Source organism: Lichenostomus cassidix, chromosome 1Aa, assembly GCF_008360975.1.
Source record: "Lichenostomus cassidix isolate B80296 chromosome 1Aa, HeHo_3.0, whole genome shotgun sequence".
NCBI lineage: Eukaryota > Metazoa > Chordata > Aves > Passeriformes > Meliphagidae > Lichenostomus > Lichenostomus cassidix.
Genome location: NC_139480.1, coordinates 21960350 through 21983130, shown reverse-complemented (window position 1 = coordinate 21983130; position 22781 = coordinate 21960350). Strand labels below are relative to the sequence as shown.

General features: G+C 41.4%; 1 long non-coding RNA gene across 1 annotated transcript; it reads right to left on the bottom strand.

Annotated features, from left to right (window-relative positions):
* Nucleotides 1-4398: 4398 nt before the first annotated feature.
* Nucleotides 4399-21399, bottom strand: LOC146443302 (uncharacterized). Its single transcript, XR_014856013.1, has 2 exons — nucleotides 20944-21399; nucleotides 4399-5686 (listed from the first exon to the last, which is right to left on the bottom strand). It is a non-coding gene; the product is annotated as an uncharacterized LOC146443302 (long non-coding RNA).
* Nucleotides 21400-22781: the final 1382 nt, after the last annotated feature.

The window sequence follows — 22781 nt, the reverse complement described above, 5'->3', positions numbered from 1 at the left end:
GTAAGAGAAGAGGTGCAAAGTTCTGCACCTGGAGCAGGATTGCCCCACGCACTGAGAATTAACTGTCTGAGCAGCAGCACTGATGAAAAGGGCTTGTGATGGAGGTCACAGTGGATGTGAAATTGAATATGAGCCACTACCACGGTGATGGGGTAGGAGCGTGTGAGGGAGTTCTTCCAGCCTGAAGAAAAAGCCAAGAGAATAATATAACTGCTGTTTTACCCTCTGTTATGAGGGAGGATTTAAAGCTAAGACAAGCTACAGTCCTGCGTTGAGTGGGAATGGACCACTCAACCTCCACATTTCTATGATTCCATTAAAACTGTATTTTCTAAAATTTTATTTGATTAACATTCAACACAATTGTCTAACAGAAACCAAGACCCTGGAAGTTTCTTTGGTGCCAATAACCACAATATTATGGTAGTATATACCATGAAAAAATACGTTATGTTATATTCATGTTTTTTTCTGACCTTTTTTCTGCAAATATATAGTATTAGCCACTGTCAAACAGAGATCTAAAGGGACTATTGACCTATCTATTAAGGAAAATACTGGTTCTAGATTCCTAAGGGAAATTATAATGGCTCTTATGCATTTGTAGAATATAAATATTTGTGGAAGGTAATAAAAATCTGACTGTCTTCCAGTCAACAGTCGCAACTGACAGACACAGTATGTTCAGATACTGCCTCTGAGGCAGCATGAAATCCTGGCATTATGCAACATCCAGGAAAGTTTTTGTATCAATTTCAGTGGAGCAGCATTTCAAGCATATAGTTTTAATCTGCCAACTTATGAGATTGTAAAACAGTGCTCATTAGCCACTCACTTGACTAAAATAGAGAAGTATGAGCATTTTAGAAACCAAACTAAGCAAAGCAGTGTGCCTTTTGAAGGATAGATATGTGTTGGCAAGTATGAGGCTTTGAGTGGATTCACCATGGACTACTTACCTAATACTCCTTGCACGTATTAAATGAGTTTTAAAGTATGCTCACTTTTGCTATCATGCTGAATAAACTGCCATGTGATAAATGTGGGGGAGATCCTGACTCCTTTAAAGTCAAGGTAAACTTCCCATTGCCTCCATTGGCCAACACCTTGTATGTACAGGACTGTATGAACCACATGAAATGAAATTTTGACAAATGTGAGCAAGAGCTGCTGGCTCTTGTATCTGTTTGTAAGAGTTGTATCTAATACCAAATTATCTGCTATAGGGTGATTAAACTTTATTTCTTGCTTAGTCAAACATCCGGTCATGTTATGGGATAACAACTACTATGCCATAGATGGAAAACACAGAGTGATGTGTTGGGCAGCAGATGAAAGGCTGGTATCTGAGCTTACCTCAAAGCTGAGGCTTTTCTCTGTCTGTTACAGACTTCTTAGGCTACCCTACACTCAAGTTTCTTGCCTCAAGGATGATCTTATTCCATGAATTTCTGTTGCGGTTTAGAAGATGTTGCAGCAGACTTTATCCTAGAGCTTCTCTACCCAGCCCGGTTCAGCGCCTCAGTGTTCCAAACCCTCTGTCCCAGGGCTGGACACTGCGCTCTCACCGTCCAGGGAGCCATAAGGCTAGCTCTGGTTTGTCTGCTTCCACAACCGGCGGTGATAAAGGAGGCGAGGAGGGTCTATGCGTTGTGTCCATGGAAGATGTTTATTCGCATGGTGCAGCAGAGGCCAACGACCTCCCCGAGGCAGAGATGCCTCGAGGGCGAAGGCCTCACATGCTCAGCACATGTGGTGCATAAACACACGTGGAGCATAGACAGCAAGATGGTGGAGGGTAAGGGGTTTTATAGGGAAACAGAGAGGGGCAGGGACAGCACACAGGCCCAGTGACCTCTGGGTACAGGGGAGGTACAGGGGTGGAGTTAGGAGTACAGGAACCAATAGGGGAAACCCGAGGGAGTGGCCAGGGCCACGTGGGGTTAGGGTATAGGAACCAATAGGGAAAACTGGGGGCGTGGCTAGGACTATGTGGAGCAGGGAAGGTAGGACAATAGGTGACAAGTACAGTCGTTAAGAAAGGGGTGTGGGGAACTTGCAGCTATTATCACAATATTTCCCCATTTTTTACTAAATTAAAGAGGGAAAGGCTTTTCATAAAAACTTTCATAGCAAATTTTTAAATAACAGGAAAATGGTAAAACAACATAATGTAAAGCAATAACAAAATTAGTTTTGCTGTGAGTATGGGGAAAACGATGATGCAGCTGGCTGATTTTGATGTTGGAATTCAGTACAGGCTGAATTTTCGGACTGCAGTCATGTTTGTAGTCTGTTTTTCTTTTGCTGGGGCTGCTAAGATGAAGGCAGGGTTTGCAGCAGCAACGGGGTTGTCACTGAAGTTTTTTTTAGCTTAGGAGAGGGAGAAAACTTTGGACGTAGCGCAGCTCCACTGGGTGACACACAGCTCCTCCCTGCTGTGGCTCTGCTGGGTCTGGAACAGTTCCACTAAGCCCCAGCACGGCCGGACGGCAGCACAGCTTCAGGGACTGCTCTGGCACAGCTCCACCGGGCTCCGGGGGCAGTGTCTGCCGCGGGGAGCTAGAGGTGCAGCCCCACCAGCTCCTCCGAGCCTGCCACGGGAAACTGGAGGTGCGGCTCCGCTCCCGGCCAGGCCATAGCTGCTTCTGGCTGAGAGGGAACACCTGGGAGGATGGGAGGAGGGGCCCGCACCGAAGAGAAACACTCAGATGGGGAAGGATCTGTAACCGAAGGGAGCGCCCACCGACGTGGGGGGAGGGGCTACAACGGAACACGAGGGATGCAGGGGGTGGAGCTTCGGCAAGCCCGGGAAAATTTCAAGGGGAAGAAGACAACATGGCGTGCCTGACCATGCGGCCGGCGCCATATTGGAAAACACGTGGAGTCAGCTCGGCTGAGGTTTGGGGCACAGGAAAGGAGGTTAGCAGGGATCTCGAGTTAGAGTGGCCAGTTCTAACCCGGGAAAGGGACAGGAGAGGCTGAAAAGCGTACGATCAGCTCTCTCCTGAGGGACAGAGGGGGAGCACAAGCTGGTGGAGGAGGGGGTGCTACCAACACATGGCCGGCACCATGTTGGGGGATACATGCAGGGGAAGGTGCTTATTAGGGAGAGAACAAGGGTTTTTCACTGCCAGATAACTAAATAAAACAAAACACAGATTAGTTTACTTTATCTCTCGCGCGCAAAAACTTCCCACACAACAGCTGATTCCCCACTCCTTATAAAAAATGTCTAATTTTATAAGAAAAACTTCTCCCAAAATGGGGGCACAAAACTTAGGTCTCTCCTTGTTAGAAGTGGGTTTTTTCTTGTCGAGATTTCGCATGGAGCGCGACTCCCTTCACCTCGACAAGACACCACCTCTAACCCTCTACCCACTCCGAGGCAAAAAGAACAAACTAAAAAGAAAAAAGGGACCCCCGTATCAAGCCGACCAGGCCTTCACCGGCTCCCCTCCCAAGGGGTTTTCCAGAGGGCTTACCACGCACGGAGAATCAAAAAAAAAGCACTCGGGATGGTCCACCGCCGTTCGGCCGACCTCCTTGAAAAGCGCGACTTTTTTCTAGAGGCTACTGGCCGCCCCTTCAGTCTTCTCGCTGAATGCAAGCTTTTTGTTGGGGAAATGGCTTCCCAAATGCGACTACTCCCCTGCCGCAGTTGCGGCTGCAGGGGGACGCTTTCCAGGGTGGCTCGGGCCCCACGTTGGGCGCCATTTGTTGCGGTTTAGAAGATGTTGCAGCAGACTTTATCCTAGAGCTTCTCTACCCAGCCCGGTTCAGCGCCTCAGTGTTCCAAACCCTCTGTCCCAGGGCTGGACACTGCGCTCTCACCGTCCAGGGAGCCATAAGGCTAGCTCTGGTTTGTCTGCTTCCACAACCGGCGGTGATAAAGGAGGCGAGGAGGGTCTATGCGTTGTGTCCATGGAAGATGTTTATTCGCATGGTGCAGCAGAGGCCAACGACTTCCCCGAGGCAGTGATGCCTCGAGGGCGAAGGCCTCACATGCACAGCCACATGTGGAGCATAAACACACGTGGAGCATAGACAGCAAGATGGTGGAGGGTAAGGGGTTTTATAGGGAAACAGAGAGGGGCAGGGACAGCACACAGCCCCAGTGACCTCTGGGTACAGGGGAGGTACAGGGGCGGAGTTAGGAGTACAGGAACCAATAGGGGAAACCCGAGGGAGTGGCCAGGGCCACGTGGGGTTAGGGTATAGGAACCAATAGGGAAAACTGGGGGCGTGGCTAGGACTATGTGGAGCAGGGAAGGTAGGACAATAGGTGACAAGTACAGTCGTTAAGAAAGGGGTGTGGGGAACTTGCAGCTATTATCACAATAAATTTCTTTCCAAAATACTGGGTCCCCAATTTTCCTCTTTTTGACTTCAAAGTAAGCCAAATCAGTCCCTCTGTGGATACACTTTCATGTGCTCTATTGCAACATTTTGTATTTAATGAGCTTCTTTTAAATAAAACTCCAAGTTTTTTTGTTAAGCAAAACCTCTGTGTGGTTTTGACTCAATCTGGAATTTATGTATCTTTAGGCTCCTGCTACTATTTGTCTTGGCTTGCTTTAACAGGTCTCATTTTTCTGTATGTTGCACTGCTTGGGAGCTCCACTGGTGACTTTTCTTGCTCTTGGATAGGATTTTTCAGTCTTATAACTTGACCCTTTTCCAGCAGAGAAAAAGGAGATACTGGGTTCAAGAGCAAGAGAAGGAGTTATATTTTCTGAGTCAGCTGCTTCACTCAATTGACTACCTGGTCAGTCAGAAAAACACAGCTGAAAAGGCACTTAATAGGTATAAAGTTAAGTTCAGGTCAATTTGGCACAGAGTGGAGAACCCCACCCAGAAAAGTCAGAGATACCAGTGGAAGATTAATTACACCTATCCTCATCATTTCTGACATGGGTTTCTAGTCCAATATATCCCCTCAGACTTGCTATTCACAGTTTAGTGTATACAATATTTAAACAGTTTTCAAGCTCTCTGAAATAATCTAAGAACCTAAATTGGTTTAGTTGTAATGTAAATGGTCATCACTCCCCAATTACACTGCAGTCTGGCATTATGACTGAGCTTGCATTGGGACCACGATGGAAAACCAGTCTGCAGCACGGCTCTGCAGGCATTGCACACTCTTGCTTTACCAGCTTTAGCAGAAGGTTACTGCTCTTATGAATCACCTTCTGAAGTACTGGGGTTTTTTGCCATTTGTCAATGATTTCTGAGTGTCTGCATGTCCACAAATCCAGAACATACAGCCACTTCTCTAGTGCTTACTTGTGCTACTGTGTATAGGCACAGCATGAGAGTTTTATAGCATATGGGATAACTGGTTCATGCATACAGTGACAGTAAGACTCATTCTAAACACTGATTTTGCAGCACTTGCATTGAAGTTCAATCTGCACATGCACAGCAGTTCTGTTGTGTCTGGGGAAAGTCAGGCTCCATACATATGTGCAAACACATATGAGCTGTGTCAGTCTGAGAGAAGATTGCAGGGGTAGTAAGCAGGGTTGAAAAGATGACAGTCTTCCTGTCACTTCGTTGAGTTCACCAGCAGAACAACATGCTCCCCAACACATGCCTGCAGCATCACTCATTTCAGGCAATATAGATTCTTTCCCAAAGGCTGCAAGATAGTTTGAAATCAGAGGGCCAAGGGTGCTCATCACTAAGGAAGAAAACAAATATTCTCATCTCAGTCTCATACCCTCATAGAACCTATGTAAAACTTCACAATAACAGATTCAGAATAAATGGCTATGCATGAATTGTTACTTCATCGAATCCTGAGGTAGTACAACATGACTTCCTCCTCAAACCTGTGTGACCAAGATCGACATTTGCCACATGATCAGAATAGAAAATGTGTCATATGAAGAGACATCACTGTGGCTATCTGCCTTATATGCTTGACTGCCAGTGTGTGGGAAACTTTCTCAGGCATAGGACTTGGCTTCTTGTAAAGACATGGTGCTGTCCTTTTATTCCAGTGCTTTGAGAGTTCTCTCACGCAACACAAAGCAAGGAAAAAAGGAAACCTGGATATCAGACAAAATCAAAACATTAAGCTTCAATGCTGAAAGAAACAGACGACTAGTGATGCAGTACCTGCTGAAAACTAATTTCATTTTCTTCATATGCAAGCAAACAACCAAACCTACCCACAGAGCTTCCTGAGTTTGAACAGGCTGCACACATGAGCATGGCACAGTAGTATACTTCTACTGTAATAATTTCCACTGTGTAGAAGGGTCAATTTTTAGTAAGCTGAGCAATGGAAGAATCATGAATTGGTTTGGGATGAAAGGGACCTTTAAAGTTCATCTAGTTCTAACCCCCCTGTCAGTGGCAGGGACACCTTCCACTAGACCACATGTCTCAAAGCCCTGTCTAAACTGGCCTTGAGCACTTGCAGGGATTGGACTTCCAAGACTTATCTGGACAACCTGTTCCAGTGCCTCACCACCCTCAGAGTAAAGGGATTCTTCCTAATATCTAACCTACCCTTTTGCAGTGTAAAGCCACTCTCTCAAGCCCCACTTATCCTTGTAAAAAGTCCATCAGAGCGTCTTGTCAGAAATTAATATAATTACTGCTTCTTACTTTTATCTTTTTACTGACACACAATTGTGCTTGGAGATAACTTCTGTTGCAAGACATAGTTGTTGCAATACTTGTAAATACCATATGATTTTCCCCACTAGACTTGCAAAGAAAACTATGAAGCAATATCAATTCAAATCTAACTGCAGTGGCTTGAGGTATGAAAGTCTGTACAGATACAGATTTTTCCACTTTGTTTTGCCAAAGTATTGCAGTCAGGATATAGAGCTTGTAAGCTGTTCTGATCCCCAGCATGGGCCAAACTGAAATTGTCAGCCCTGATTATTTTTGTGATGTAAACACAGGCCTGTGTGAGATAACTGTTTCAGTTTTCAATTTAAACTACAGATTAAAAAAATAAATCAGTTCAAATCATACTGTGCCTTTTAGATTTTCAAGCTAAGACCTTGAAAAAGAAGATATCTAATTAATTTTTTTAATTGTTGCTTGATGAAATGAATATTAATATGGTCGTAGCAGGTTACAGCATTTAACACTGTAGCCTTGACGTTTCTTATTAAATATTTAACTGCTGGAAATGGTATACTTGACAAGCATCTGTGAAAATGAAACCTGTTTTTGAGAACACAAGGCTGATGCTGTAAAATAAGGATGAGGATATGGATAAAAGAAATATTATAAAGTTGTCACATTATTTTTTATCTCCAAGAAAACATTTTGATTTTTTTATGTGTATTTGAATGCATATTTTTCCTGTGGGGACAAAGGTTTGTAGATTCATTAGAATAAGTGCATTTAATTCACAAACTGGTTTGGTTTGGGGCTTTTTTCCCAGATTGTATGTAAAACACTCTTTATGTTTTTAAATCAGATTGCTTTTGAAACATGGTGGTTTAATAAAGGCAACAGGTGCAAAGATGGGGAACCTCACAAAGATACCAACACTTTTCTCCTTTGTACATGACCTCACTATGATTTCTTTTGCAGGGATACTATGACACTAGGAAACATCTCGGCTCTTTTGCTTTTGAGAGTTAAAAGCTGGTGCTGATCAAAGTCTCTGTAGGAATTTTACCCTGACAAATACATGAAATATGGCAAATTAAGAATTATTCCTCTAGTTCTTTCATTAAAGTGCTATTTTTTTCCCATGGAAATAATAAGAAATATGATAGATCAAGTAAAGGGCCTAGGCACCTTCAGCTCTATATATTTGTTATACTCTACGCTTATCTATCCACATTTTACTGCAGTATATGGGAACATTTAAATTTTGATTGTAGCAAGGCCTTGTAACAGCAAGTTTTTGTGAAAGAAATGCTCTAAGCTGCTGAGAAAGCACCTTGGCAAAGACTGTTTCTCAGCCTAAATAAGTCCATCTCTAGTTGTTTCTGATGAAAGCAGTTAATTATTTTCTCTTCAATATATTCAATCACTTGAATTAGAGATCACTTGAATTTTCCTAGTGAAGGCAGAGATACCAATTTAAAGGCTGATTAAATGGACTGTAGTAATCTTGAATGAAATCTCATAAGCATAGAAAGTGGATAAACAATACACTGCTCACAAAAAATGACAACGTTACATATGTAGTATTGTTGTATTTAAATGGTAGAATAAGGTTCCTGCCTACACACCTAGAATATACTAACTGATTTATACTCTGTCTTATTCTTTCTTAAAAATTAATGCATGCTGAATATCAAATCTATACCTGTTGGTATATCACACCAACATGTCTGGAACTTGAAGACCTCTGCTCACCCGAGATGGAAGTCAACCATTCCTGAAACAAGTCTCAGGAAACTGGCTTTGTGCCCAGTGACTGTGGGGGAAGCGAGAATAACTTTTTTATATGTGCTGGTAAGTCATTTAACATGTTCACCTCATTTCTTAATCCATTTGAAAGAAAAGGGAAGGAATGTTTTGGTACTTCAAAAAACACGAGGCAAACACACACACACACACACACACACACACACACACACACACTGCTCAAAGTAAATGAGTGATGAAAGCTGTCTAAGGGCAGATGACAGCCATAAGGCCATAGGGTGGAGTTAGAGGGGTGCTGCAGCTCTCAGGCAGTGCATGTAGACACTGTTTGCTCCCTACTACTGCATGTCTCCTGCCTGTCCCAAATGACAGCCCCAAAAAGAAGTAAAGATTTCATCCTCTATCTGCTGGCAGTGCCTTCCACTCTTCTGTTGCAAATACCAGCACAGATGCCTGTCAGTGGCAGAAACAGTGATGATTTATTTTGTGATGAAGGCCTGTCTCTCGGAAGCTGGATGAAATCCACCTAACTTTTTTTGCAGAGCTAATTTCAGCAGACTGTATTACAATCTCCTTCAGTCACTTTGAGTCTTACTTGACTCAGATGAGTGAGAGATTCAGATAACAAAGAGGAGATTAATTGCACTCTTCAAGTTGCATTGCCATATCTATTCCTGTTTCTATATGCATATTTCTATGTTTTATTAGCACTGTTTCTGAGCCAAAGTGATTTTTAAAGCTAGTTGCCTAATTTAATTCCCCATGAAGAGACACAAAATTTGATGACAGATTAGATGATTTTATTAGACCTACGTCCATCAATGTAGTGGGAAGGACCAGGCAATCAATTCTGCCTTGCCCTTGCCTTCCAGCACATCATTGATAATGGCCACAGTCACAAAGCAGCCTATGTGAGTCGATAGTTAATTTGTCCATCTCTCTGTTGCTCTTTGGATGAGTTTGGATTGCTTTTGAATGAGTGTGTTCTCTTTGTGTTCCTCCATATAGACACCACAGAAAGTTTTAGACTGTGGCCTGCCCTTCTTGTTTCGCTCCAAGTTAATGTGAAGTTCTGTGTACATGCACTGATTTACTGTAACTACAGTGTGCCTCCTATTTCTTATTTTATTAGTTATTAGAGTGCTTAAGGCTTTTGGCCCGCCAAGAGAGCCATGATCAACAGCAATCAAATCTCCAGGTACAAAAGGTTTCTGTGACACAAAGTCTGCAGGAAGAAAATAACAAAAAGTTCAAAGTAAAGAAGACCTCATTTCCACAGTAAGTACCTGTTCTAGGTTACAATATAGATGCATTTAAGTATTCTATTACCACCAGCTGTGGTGCATTAGCTGTTATCTCCTGCTATGACTCACCCCTGATAACAGACAATGAGCCATCAAGGACTCACCACATGATTCATGGAATTATCCTATTGTGAGATGCTCCGCCCAGGAGGGAGGAGCCAAGCATTCCCACCTGGATATAACCTGGCCTTGGAACTACCCAAGTCAGCCCTGTCTACTGGGTTCCCAGAGGACAAGAGCTACCACTGGACCTTCAGGTGGAGACCAGACCTTCACAGGATCACTGCTTCAACTGAGCTACTTCACTTGGACAGCTACCACCACCCCAATGGGGTGTCAGGTTGTATCTGACTTTGTCAGTGCTTTTTCCTTATATTATTTCGCTTGTTTTTAATTTTTCCTGTTAATTTTAATCCTGACTTGTGATCTCCCACTGGTTTGTTTCCAAGCCAATGCAGTACCTCACCATTTCAATTTTTTCCCTTAAAGTAGAGGGAGATATTATGGTATCTGAGATTATATCAAACAACAACTACAAAACAAGAAAGACTTTTTAGTGTCAACTTTTATGCACAGTAAGTTATAAACATATCATTGAGTGTCATAATTATTATGGAAAATAGTCAATTTTTCATATATTATAGGGTATGAGATAATGTGTTCATGTCCTGCTTTGCTGGTGGTCTCTTAACTGTTCGAAATTCCTTGACTATATTTGCTATTTTGCAAGCAAATGAGTGGAATGCTTATGAAGCAATCGAAGTTGAGCATTCTTGTATTAGTGGTGCCTTTGGTCCCGTACAGATGGCCAGACAGTATCAAGCCATTTTCCATGTGTTCAGTACAATGCATGATGCTGCAGTATAGTTTGGTTAACTAATCTTACACAGGAGTTTCTGTCTTTAGTTTAAAGCAAAATGTCAGTATCATACATTCATCTGTAATTTCTGGGTATATGACTTGCTACGCAAGACAACTAACACAGAGTTGTATCATCTAAAAAAGAATAATGCTTAATGCTATGACACTGGATGAAAAAGCATAGAATAGCAAAGCTGCAGTCAATCTGTTTTAACATTATTAACATAATATAATGTAATAATTTTTGTTTGTAATATTGCTTCAGGACCTATATCCCTGGAAAAATCCTACTATGCAAAATAATAATGAGGTATGGTCTGATTATCTGTGGGCTAACTGTACTTACAAAACACTCATCTGTGCGAATAACATGAAGTTCCATCAAACATGTGATACTTCTGGAAATAAAAAATACATTCAAAAAAAGCTTTGGACCCTTAACTGAATTGTCCAACAAACTTTCTTGAATCAATAAATAGAAATAGGCACTTGCAGTTTGCTTGGTTGGATCACTCTTTAAACATGTTTTTCTCTTGTGCTGTAAAATAAGACCCTAAGCAACAGGCACCTCAGTTAGGAGCCTAAAATAACAGAGATGAAATACGTGAGTGGCTGTCCAAATTTTGTAACATCCAAGATAATGTTTGCACTGTTATACTTGAAAAGGGCATTTTTTTCTTTTGGTTCTATTATCTCTAAGTGGTTGCAGAAGGGGTGCCCAGTTCTGCCCTGCTAGAACAGAGCTGATCACTTCTCAAGAGATAAATACTGGACTATAATAATTTCACAGGCAGAGTAAAAGAGGATGTCTTCCAATACCATTTCACCTTCTCAGATACCTAAGAAAAAGTCCCTGATCTTGCTCTTAATTACTGTTCTGTAATTGATTTCAAAACCAAGCAACACTCCAGGCAGAGCATTTCTGAAGACTACTACCATGTCTCTAGCAATCAGCCATTTAGCATGCAGAGTTGTGACTTACAACCTCCACTACCTGAAGTGTGATAATAATTACTCATAAAAAGATTTGTTTGTTTGCTTGAGAGGAAGCCTTTGTTCTTGAAGTTGTCTTGATGAGAATGTCAACAAAAGCCACAGGCTTTCAAGGTTGGACTGAATCCTTTTTTTCATATCAGTATAAACAAGCTTTGCATAATTTAATTTGCAATTGAATCTCTCATTTCAGGCACAGCTGCTTGGCTAATTACTCTGGAAAATTGAATTTTTTTATTTGACTGGCTTTTAAAAATGGTTACTTCAGTGATACTGCAACTCAGAAGTAATAAGTTATTTGGGAGCTGAGGTGTCTTTATGATCTAATGACTATGAGAAAAGTGAAACCTCCATGCTAGGGAAGTTTATTTTTAGTGCCATGATTTCTATGTTTACTGTAAGCTAAATGCAAGCTTGGCACATCACATTTTGAAACTTTTTAGATAGCTTATGTTAATTTATATGATGTGGGGATTAATCTGTCATCTTTCAGTCAAAACCAAGTTGTCTGTCATTGCTTTTATTTATTGGAATGCAAAAATCTGACTGCAGAAAGCAGGACTTGGTGTGGGTGCTATCAAGAGAGGACAGATTGAAAGGGTGGTTTTTCAAGAGAAGGACAAATGTGGTGGAACAGTGAAGCTGACAGAGGCCAAAGGTTGACTCCAGCTCTAGGGCATGACTTCAGCTAGAAACAAACGAATGGGCTTTTGTGGGGGGTGTAGACCAAAAGAAAACTCAAAATGAATGGATAACCCATTTTTATGTCTTTCCTCTTCCTCATTGCAAAGACATGGAGCTTGATGCCTGTTTGAAAACAACAAGAACAATAGCAAAGAAGCACAGTGCCAACTACTTTTGCTTCTATAAAGAGTAGCCCATAACTCCACCAATTTTGGCTAGCTGCTCAGAATGAGGGGAGTAACAGTATTACATAAAAATGCTTCTTTGTCAAGAATATGTTGACTCTCATTATGTTAGAACAACTTTATGGTTTCATGAGTTACCAGTCCCAAAGGAAGTACAAAGCAAAGGTTTCTTCTATAAGGTTTCACTGCTGTGTCTTACAGACTGAAGCCTTTCAGATGCCTTTAGTGCAGCATGAAGGGGGAGAATAGGTGCAAGCACATCAGCAGATCAGTAATTGTGCAGGTGCAGGGATGAATCCTCCCGTGCAGCATCCTGTGGGGACAGAAGCTTAGCAGGGCTCTGCATCTGCTACAGCTGTGGATCCTACCAGGCAGAGCTTCTTCAGCTTCTTGTGCCATCCCACATGACTTCATGCATGGCTGCTAGTATTAGCCACATAAATTATATAGCATTTTTACTGTCTTTTCAGTATTTTATTATTTAAATTTTAGATGCTCAGGGCCCATTACGGTTGAATTTGTTGAGAAACATGGCTAAATGAGGGAAGATTCTGACACAGAAGTTAATTAGAGTTGGGAAAGCACCATTTTCTATGCTTGCCAAAGATTGACTGCATTTTAAATCTCAGAATGTTCTTAACTCTGCAAGTAAAGCACCATTTTTTTCTGTAATGCAGCAAAACAAAATACTGCTGTTTGTAAATTCATTGAGAGTCTTTGGAAGCTAGAAAGGAATTAGGAAGGTAGAAGATTAATAATCTGAATGGCAGAAAAGCATTGGAAGGATGGCAAAAGAAATTAGGAGAAAGACCGTAATAACTAGCATACATGTCTTAGTATCAGAAAACAACTTCCAAAATTGTGACAATTCCTAGCATAGTATCTTATTACTATCTGCTTTTCCAGAGGCTCAAATGATTAAATGAGCACTAGGATTGAAAGTTAAAAATTAGATCTAGAACTGGAGAATTAAAAAAGAGAAAAATTAAATTCACATTTGGAACCCATAGCATGACAGAATTGAGGATCTCTGTGCAATTTTAATTTTTAACACAATTTTAAAGACAATTTTCAATGTACAGACATTGTCATTGTCTTTAATAATATGCAACTGTATTTATGTTTTTTAGTATTTTCCCACCTCAGCCAATGGTTTGGATTAAAAATAAATTGTATTTTCTTTACAGAAATTTTATGACTGCTGTTAATAGAACAAGTTAAGTAATTCAAAAGCATTGTTATAGTTACCTCCACAATGTGACTATTACATTATGTGGTATCTTTATTCTCATTTTATAAGTAGAGGCAGAGAAATGAAAAACAAAATTATCAATCCACAATATATGCCAATTTCTATTTAAAAAAAAAAAATTAAATCAGGGCCCCAAATTTTCAAAGCATGAGGCTCACTTAATGGCCAAGAGAGCAGGTTAAATGTAAAAAAAAAGTGAAGAATCACAAAAGTAGCCTGTGGTTGAGGAAGATTCAGCTCCCCAAAAAAGCACTCGACTCTGTAGCCTTAAGGTCACCACTTGCCATCCTGCTTTTTCCTGGTTTACCCAATGTGTGTCTACTTATGTCTTTAAAGGAAGCAGCCTATACACTCTACCCTTGCAGGCTCCAGATTTGTCCCAGAGCATCACCCATTCCCTTTGTGAATCTGGAATATCTTGCCATTAACTTAAAATTAAACATGATATCATAACACACACAAGGAAGAACAAACTGAGATTGAATGAAAAGCCCTCACTGGGACATCTTACAGGCTTATGAATGTTTGGCTTTACTATCTTGTTTTTTTTCAATGGTTGTATAAGAATGAAGGAAGCTAATTTGAAACAGGTTTCTAGAGAGAGCATGATCATCAGAATACTGGAGTAGAACTGATCTTCAGTGTTAGCAATAGAGCAATCATCAATTCAAGTAATCTGACAGTTACTGCTGCGTACTCAGCTGTTCAAATGAGTAAAAAGAGAAGTAATGCCAATTTTCAAAGCATAAGCATAGTGCATTTTTTTTCATGGTGCAGGATAGTAGGGTGCAAATTCATTGTTTTGCATGGTATGTTAATTACCTGTCATATTTGAGATGTCCAAGTCTAATCCACCTCATACTGAAATGTATGAAAATCTTATCACTGTCTTCAAGTACAACAGCATCTCAGGATGGCTGTAAGGTTTTCTTGGCATTTCACCTGAACAATGCAGACTCAGCATCTGCAATTTCATATTATTGTTAGCTCTTTTCTCTTAAACACAGTAATTTCACAGAGCTAAATCATTCTTTCATTTGTTTGAAGTGATGCTTTGTAATCATTGTATTGTCATATATTTTTAAGCCTATGTTCTGTAGTAGCTGAACGAAAGAAAAGACTGCAGAATTGTGAAGAGAACGTCTCTACCTCACGACAGATTTACAAGGAGCTCATTGTTGTTCTTATTACAGCTGCACACACAGAAAACTAGAGAGGAAAACAGCAGGGACTTATAACTAGCAATCCCCTACCATACCCAGAACTACAAGGAAAGTACAACTACAACAAACCCTCCCACTGGAAAAATGCCAAGTGTGACTTGGACTGAGTCCAAAGATTCTGCAAACTATGTAATAATAAAGTTATCACTTGGATACAGAACTCTGTAAGGTCAGAAAACCTCCACCTCTTTCTCAAACATTCCTACCCTGTGTTATCAAGGCTGTGTGGACTATGCCTGATACACTCTCCTTTGAACACTCCCAGAGGGACCCTTGGATCAAGGCACAGGTGCAAGGATTTACTGCATCCCAGGGCTCCCATGTCCACCCACTAGATGCAGAGCCCTATAAACGATTCCTGGTTCTCCCCAGGGAAATCTGTTGGTCACTGCTGCAGGGTGGGTGCCCCAGCAGATGAGTCTCACTGCAGCTGTAAATGTAAAAGGTGGGGAGAGAAATACAGTGCACAGTGCTGGTGCTGGCAGTTCCCATGTCCATGACTGGAGATGATACTTTGCACTTGTTTTCTAAATAAAATCTTATGTCTTCTTGTTTATTATCTGGCACAGACTGGCCAACTCTACATTTCTTGTAATTTATTGCTGCATTTTTCTGTGCTTTGTACACGATCACCACATTTTTTTGCCGATTGCCAGATTTCTAAAAATGTGATTAGATCCTACTGCTCTGATTGTTTCCCAGACACTGGGCAGCCCTGAGAAATCACAGAAACATAGACTGGTTTAGCTTGGAAGTGATCATTAAACATCACCTATAGTTTCAGCCATTCTGATTTGGGAAGGTGCACCTTGCACTAGACCAAGTTGCTGGAGTGGGAGAATCACCTCTCCCAACCTGCTGACCACACTGCCACTGACACAGCCCAGGGTACAATGGCCCTTCTGGGCTGTGAGAATAGTGCTGGCTCATTTTGAACTTTTTGTAAACTAAATGAGCATTCTGTATTTCTGTTTTGCATGTGCAATAAATTACTTGCAGAATTTTGTTTCTAAAATTCATGGAACATCATAATTGCAACTGGAGAATTGACCTGGTCTGGCTGCCAGACACCTACCCAGCTGCTCACTTACTCTCCCTGCTTGACATGACAGAAAGAGAAAATAAGGTGAGGAATCTCATGGAAAAAGAAAGGGAGATCCCTTGCAGTCACTGTCATCAGTAAAGCAGTCTTGACATGGAGAAGATTGATCTTATTTATTACTCACTAAAAAAAAATATTAAAGAAAAGTAGGGTAGTGAGAAAGACAAAAACCAAAGCACCCTCCCCTCAAGACCTTCTCAGATTCAACTTCAATCCCTTTTTGCCAAATCTTCTAACTCTTCTACTTCTTCCTACCCCAAGTGGGACAGGTGGATGGAGAATGGGGGGTTGCAGTCTATGCACAGCTGCTCCTCTGTACTGCTTCTTCTTCCTCACACTTTCCTACTTCTCCAGTGAGAGTCCTTCCCATAGGGTATAGTCCTTGAAAAACAGACTGCTCCATCATGGGGGCTGCAGCTCCTTCCAGGAGATCTGCTCTGATGCAGCCTTTCCATGAGCTACGTTTCTTCAAGGATACATCCACCAGCTGCGGCATAGGGAACTCCATGGGCTGCAATGTGCGTATCTGTTCCATTGTATTCTGTGGGCTGTAGGGGCACAGAATCACTGCACCTCCTTTCTCTCCTTTTATGATCTAGGTGTTTCCAGGGCTGTTTCTCTCACATTTTCTCAATCCTCTCTCTTGCTGCTGCTCTGCAGGTTTCCACCCCCTTTTAAAATATGTTTTTGCAGTGGTGTCACCAGCATGGCTAACAGGCTTAGCTGTGTGTTGCATTGTGGCTCAGTTTTGGGACCATTTGGAAGTGTTTCTGCCCAGTGCAGGGGCAGATCCTGGTTTCTTCTCACAAAGACTACCCTTGCAGCCCCCTGCTGCCAGCACCAGTGCATGGACACCCAATACAGTTTCTGTACAAGTATGCAGTAAACCCAGCTTGTCCAAAATGCAGCAGGTTTCGGCATTCATCCAGCTCAGCTCTGCAATCAAGCTGTGACTGTATCTGTCCCACCTGTAGTGAGTCAGGGTGCAGGTCAGGTGTAGTCTGGCCATGGCTCACTGCCTCCCAGAAAATTGCTCCTGCCCTTTCTTCCCATGCTTGCAGCTGCATAACTCTCTTGTTCTAGCATGCCTCACAGCACAACATGCTTTGGTTACGATTAAGTTTCTTAATCCGATAAAAAACTGCACACTTTTCATTTGCAGAGTGAGCTTTCTGACAAGTTTCTCCTGACAGATAGTGAACATCTAACTTAATTCAGCTATAAGATTAACTGTGTATGAATAACCAAGATGGGCACTGTTCATAGTGTGCATGCACATTTTTTATTCCCAGAAAACCCACAAGAAAATATGGGATGCATTTTGAATGTGGAGTGAGGACAGGTATATATGATTTAAGAGTTGCAAATTGCCCATGCCAGGGTCTGTTACAAACTTAGAGCTCTGGGAAAGGAAATAAACAAGCTTGCAGGATGCCCTACTTTGCACATTATATTCCAGATGAAAATTATCCCAAATTGCACAAACAATTCAAACCAGGGAAAGGATAATAGGTAAGGAAACCAAAAATCTCCAAGTGAAGGCCCAGAGAAGGATAAGGGTGTGCAAGTGCATGAAAGGAAAGAACTTGCTTTCTAGACAAGGCTACTCAGCCAGGAGTGCTGCCTGAGATACAATATGATAATTGCCTATAAATTCATGAGTGTCACAGTGAAGATGAATAGGGTATAAAATGAATATTATCTTTTACCCCAGCCAAGGTGGTAATACCAATGTTTTCCACAACTTGAACCTTTATAGGGGAGAAGAGAGCATCCCAGAAGGTGCTGCACGTCTTACTCCTGGATGTCAAGGAGCTCTATCCAGACAAGCAGGAAGCCTGGGTGGCGAATGGTGGGACTCTGTGAGGACTGGAAATAAGGAGCAACTGGGAACAAAACAGCCACAACAAGGAAACTCAGTAGATTCTTTGCTTCAGTCTTGGTAAAACTCCCATAATCTATACCTTTTATAGCAGGGAGCTCAGATGAGGTAGTTTGATTTGGAATAGGCATACAGAAAGTATTTAGACTAATCAGAAGAATTAAATGTTAATAAGTCACCAGGACCAGACAACATTCACCCATGAGTTCAGAAGGAAATGAGACATAATGGTACAGAACTATTGGCTGTCTGCAGTAAGTGCTGGAGGAGGAATCTCAGAGTTACTGAGCAGTGAGTCTGACTCTTGGGAAAAATGGTATAAAAGGTCTATAGAAAAGAAAGGGATCTCTGAATACGTGAATACACAGTGCCTATTGAAAAAGTGTCAGCATGGCTGAGTGAAGGGGTGTTCTAGCTCCCTGGCCTACTAAATTCTATAACATGGGCAAATGGAATAGTACATTTGACTTTACAGAAAGTCTTTGACTAGATTGCATGCCAAAGGTTACAAAAAAAACCAACCTCATACAGCCACAGGATTACAGGCTGTATTATGACCTTTTATCTACTGGAGGATTATGACCTTTTATCTACTGATTATGACCTTTTATCTACTGGAGGAAGGATAAAGGATAGAAAATAAAGACTAATGCTGGTGGAAAAATATTGGCAGTGTACTTCAGTAGGGACTAGTATGGGTACCAGATTTATTCATATTCTTCATTGGTGATCTGGAAGGGAAATGCAGCAAAATCCTTGTTGTATCGCAGTCCGGGAGGGTGGCACAGGCCGGCTGCCCCCCCGGACCAGGTCTCTGGTTCTTGTAATCCCACCGTATATGGGGCGGGCAGCCCCCGAGGTTCCGCGGCATGGCGGCAGTCTTCAAACCACGTCAATTCAAGCAGGAAATTAGTGAGACTAGGAAAGAACTGGACTCCATCTCTGTTCTGGCAGATTGGTTTATTTGGGGTAATGGGAAAAGGCGGTTGTAGGGGAGGAGAAAGGGGGAGGAAAGGCAGGGATGGGATAAGGGGTGCCAGCCCAGAGATGCAAAGACCTCGAGCAGATCTGGACATCGCCTTATAAAGGGAAAGGAAGGGGAGGGACTGTCTCCCCCAGAGCCAGTCCCGGGGAGTCTGAAGGGAAGACAGGCATAGGGAACCCACCAATAGATTTCGGGTACAGCAGAGCATATTTCAAAATGAACCAATGGTATACAAAGCAGAGGCACAAAGGAGCACATGGAATCCTAAAATCCCACATTGCTACAAATCCTCACATATGAAAATGATACCAAGCCCTTAAAATAGGCAGTGAGGAACTCCAGAAGTTCACAAAACTGAATGGAAAAAAGAAATCTAATTAACTTTATTCTATCTAAATGAAAAGCAATGCATTTAGAGAAAAAGAATCCGAAGTGCACCTACATGGAGAATTCAGGATTCTCAAGATTCCAGCTCAGGAAAGTGACCTCAGAAAGATCACAGTCAGTTTACAAAAATCATTGTCATACTATTCAGTATCAGCCCCCAAAAAATCCAGCAAAATGTAGATAATTTACAGGAAAAGTGTTCAAAAAAAAAAAAGGTGTTGAAAACAAGGAACATAATTTTGCCACTATGTAAACGCCTCATCTTGCAAACTTAAAATGTCTGAGTCCTCAAGAAAAACACAGTGGAGCTAGACAAGATACAGAGAAAGGCAACTGAAATGATTTAGGGGATGTCACTGCAGTCTTATAAGGAAAGATTCAAAATGTTGAAGCCGTTTAAAAGGGAAATGAAAAGTCTGAAAGGAAAAAGGACCAAAATTTGAAAAATTATGAGGGTGGTAGAAAGGTCAGTGCAGAAGTAAAATTTACTACATCTTGCAATGCTAGGACTAGAGAGCACTTGGTGAAGCTAATTTAAAATAGGCAAAAGGGAGATACTCACTGCCTTTAAAGGGAGTAGATAAATTCCTTAAAGTGAACAGGCAGCAATGTATGTTACCTTCTGAAATGTTTTAACCAAGTCTTGTGGACAGCAGGGAACTGGGCTCTTCTGCTTTCTTCCAGTGACATTTTCTACTGCCACTGTAAGAGACAGTGTGGGCACTGATGGTTTGTCTTACTGATTCTGCAATGGGATGTTTCATGTATTCTTACTCCCAGTTTAAATGGGCTGGACTAAACATATGCAAAAGCCACTTCTTTAATTTCTTCAAACCCCAGAAAACAAACAAACAAACAAAAAAAAACCCCAACAACAAAAAATACCCCAAAATGCCCCCAAAACCTCCAAAAAACTAAACCAAACAAAAAAACCAAACCAAACACAAACAAAACACCCCCTAAAAAATGGAGGTTAAAAAAAGAATTAAAAGGTAATTTCCTGTCACTTATTTCATGTTCCCCCTCATAAAAACATCCTATTTCTGGTTCTTTCTTTGGCATTTTATTAAGCATTAACCACAGTGCAAATTGTGCAACACACTCATATTGAATACCAACACAAAAAACCAGGAAGTACAATAAACATGAGGACATGACATTAAAAAATACTAAATACTTCATTGCTCTCCTAAAGCCCCTTTTCCAAAAAAATGGAATATTTTATTCTGCACCCCACACAATAATGATCAAATGAAGTGAGATTAGATTTCAAGTTTTCACAGCTCTCCATCTCAGAAACCTACAAAAGGTTTTACTGTCCTCCCACTCTGCCCACAGTTCCTCCAGCTGATATGCAAATCAAATCTGCTCTGCTCCCTCACCAGCTCCCTTCCCCCCACCAGAACTGATAAAGAACAAAGCTAGAATTGCTTTCCTTACTTCTCATTCTATTGCTGAGCAGGCCTGAAACTTCACTTCTCACTCCCCTCTCCCATTCCTGACCACAGAGAAAAGAAAGGAATACTGTGTTATTTCCTGCTGGTACCCATATAACAAAGAAAGACAAAGCTTTTCTTTCTTCACACCCTCTCCCATATGCTGGTTTACTGGCTGTCCTTCTATTAACCCCAACAAGATGGTATAGATATCTTTAGTCATTTCCTTATCTTCAGGTGTCTCCGTCCTTCTGTAATCCTCATCTATTCAGGGCTCATTCATCCTCTTACCTTAGTTGAATGGTTAGTTTTGGCCTCCCACGTGTATCCTCCACCTGCACCTGAAGTCCTGGTCCTTCTGCTCACACTGAGTTGCCCTCAAAGCTGATACTGCCTGGTGTTGCCCATTATCCACATCAGCAATCCAGCGAGGCCATGCAGCAACAGACCCCACAAGCCCTGCCCCGGAGCACCCTGTCCCTGCTGCTCACACAGACACAGTGCAAGGGAGACACGAGACCCTTTGTCCCCGGGGAATATGCAGTTTTTCTTCTTGAGCTGAACTGAGTAAGGGCAAGACACTGGAAAGTCAAAATCCTGCCATTCCTGTGCTCAGGAGATTCAGATCACTCCTCTGGATGATGTTGGTTCAATTGTCCTGAAGCAGAATGGCTCTTTGAATTCAAGCAATGCCCAACCCCACGGAGTGCCCTAACCAAAGGTATGTGTCAGGTGGAAGTTAAGCTACACCCATCCTCAGTCTCCTTGGCCCCGCAGAATGCAGCTTCTCATAGCAGACATTCCATTCACGCTAAAACTAGTCATTCATCCATTTAAATGCAAAAAACCCCACCCACCCCAGTATTCCAGGTGAGCTAAACTGCACTTTTGTGAAAGGTTTACATTCTGCCACTGAATGAAATGAGCTGTTAGTCATAGAGGCTTCACCCTACAGATCATGTGAACAGCTAAGAGAGTCATAGCAAAATATGTCTTATCTGGAGGGATGACATTGTTTTAGAAAAGAAGCATAATTGTGTCATATTTTTGTTATTTGGTGTGAAAATCAAATTTTTATAACAATTAGAGATTTTTGTTCCTATTCCTTGTAATTTATTGTCTTTTATATTTATTAAAAAGTTTAAATGGATATGTAGTATGTGTGCAGATGTGACCTTCATATTTTAACGACTGTGAAACATTCCAAACCTTAAGGTAGAAAAGTAAGTCAACTTAGAAGGTGATGTAAGGAAAAAGGTCTTTATTTTAAGGAGGTGCACTAGGGCATTTACCATTATCTTTTTTTTTTCCATGAAGACTCTGAGCACATATGGCTCTGAGAGAGAAATAAGTTACTAAACTTTCCAGAAGCAAGAAATTCTCTGTGAATTTTCAACATTTCGGTGCAGACACCTTCAGACTTTCCTGTGTGTTGTGTTCCACATTTCATTCTGTACCTCCAGTCTGTGTCCCATGTATTTGCCTCAATACAAATTTTCACAGCAGAACAACTACATAGAATCTTTTCCCATAGAAGTCATATCATGACAATTGTGGGGAAAATGTTCTTTTCATTTATTGCTCTGAGCCAGCCAAATGTACCCTTCCCTTTACTACTGTGTGTTGCAGTTTGTTTCAAAAAGAATGAATGCTCAGTAGGTAACTCAGGGCAATTTGGTCATACTCCTCAAACAAATAATTTCTGTTGCTGAGGCAAACTCTGAACAACTTCCAACATATCAGAGATAAAGGTGGCAAATCTGCAATCACCCTGTAACACTTACAACTCTATGATACTCAACACAACTCAAACAGTGGGCAGATCTTGCCCAGGAGAATCCAGAAAAGCAACTACTTTTTGTCTATGAAGAAAATCCTCATTGCAGCTCGTGAAATGGCTACAGCAAATTTCAGCTAGTCTCTGGTAATATATTGTGGTGTACAACACTGTGAACAGAAAGTTATAATTATAATACAATTAAATAATGGATTTTATTCTCCAACTCCTAATTTTTGAGAGGTCTTCAAAACTTATTTAACTTCTTTTTTTAATTGAAGATATTTTTCAGTTTCTCCTAGTTTGAGTACTGTTCAGAAGAAAAACACTGCTTCCACTTGCAGCAACGTTT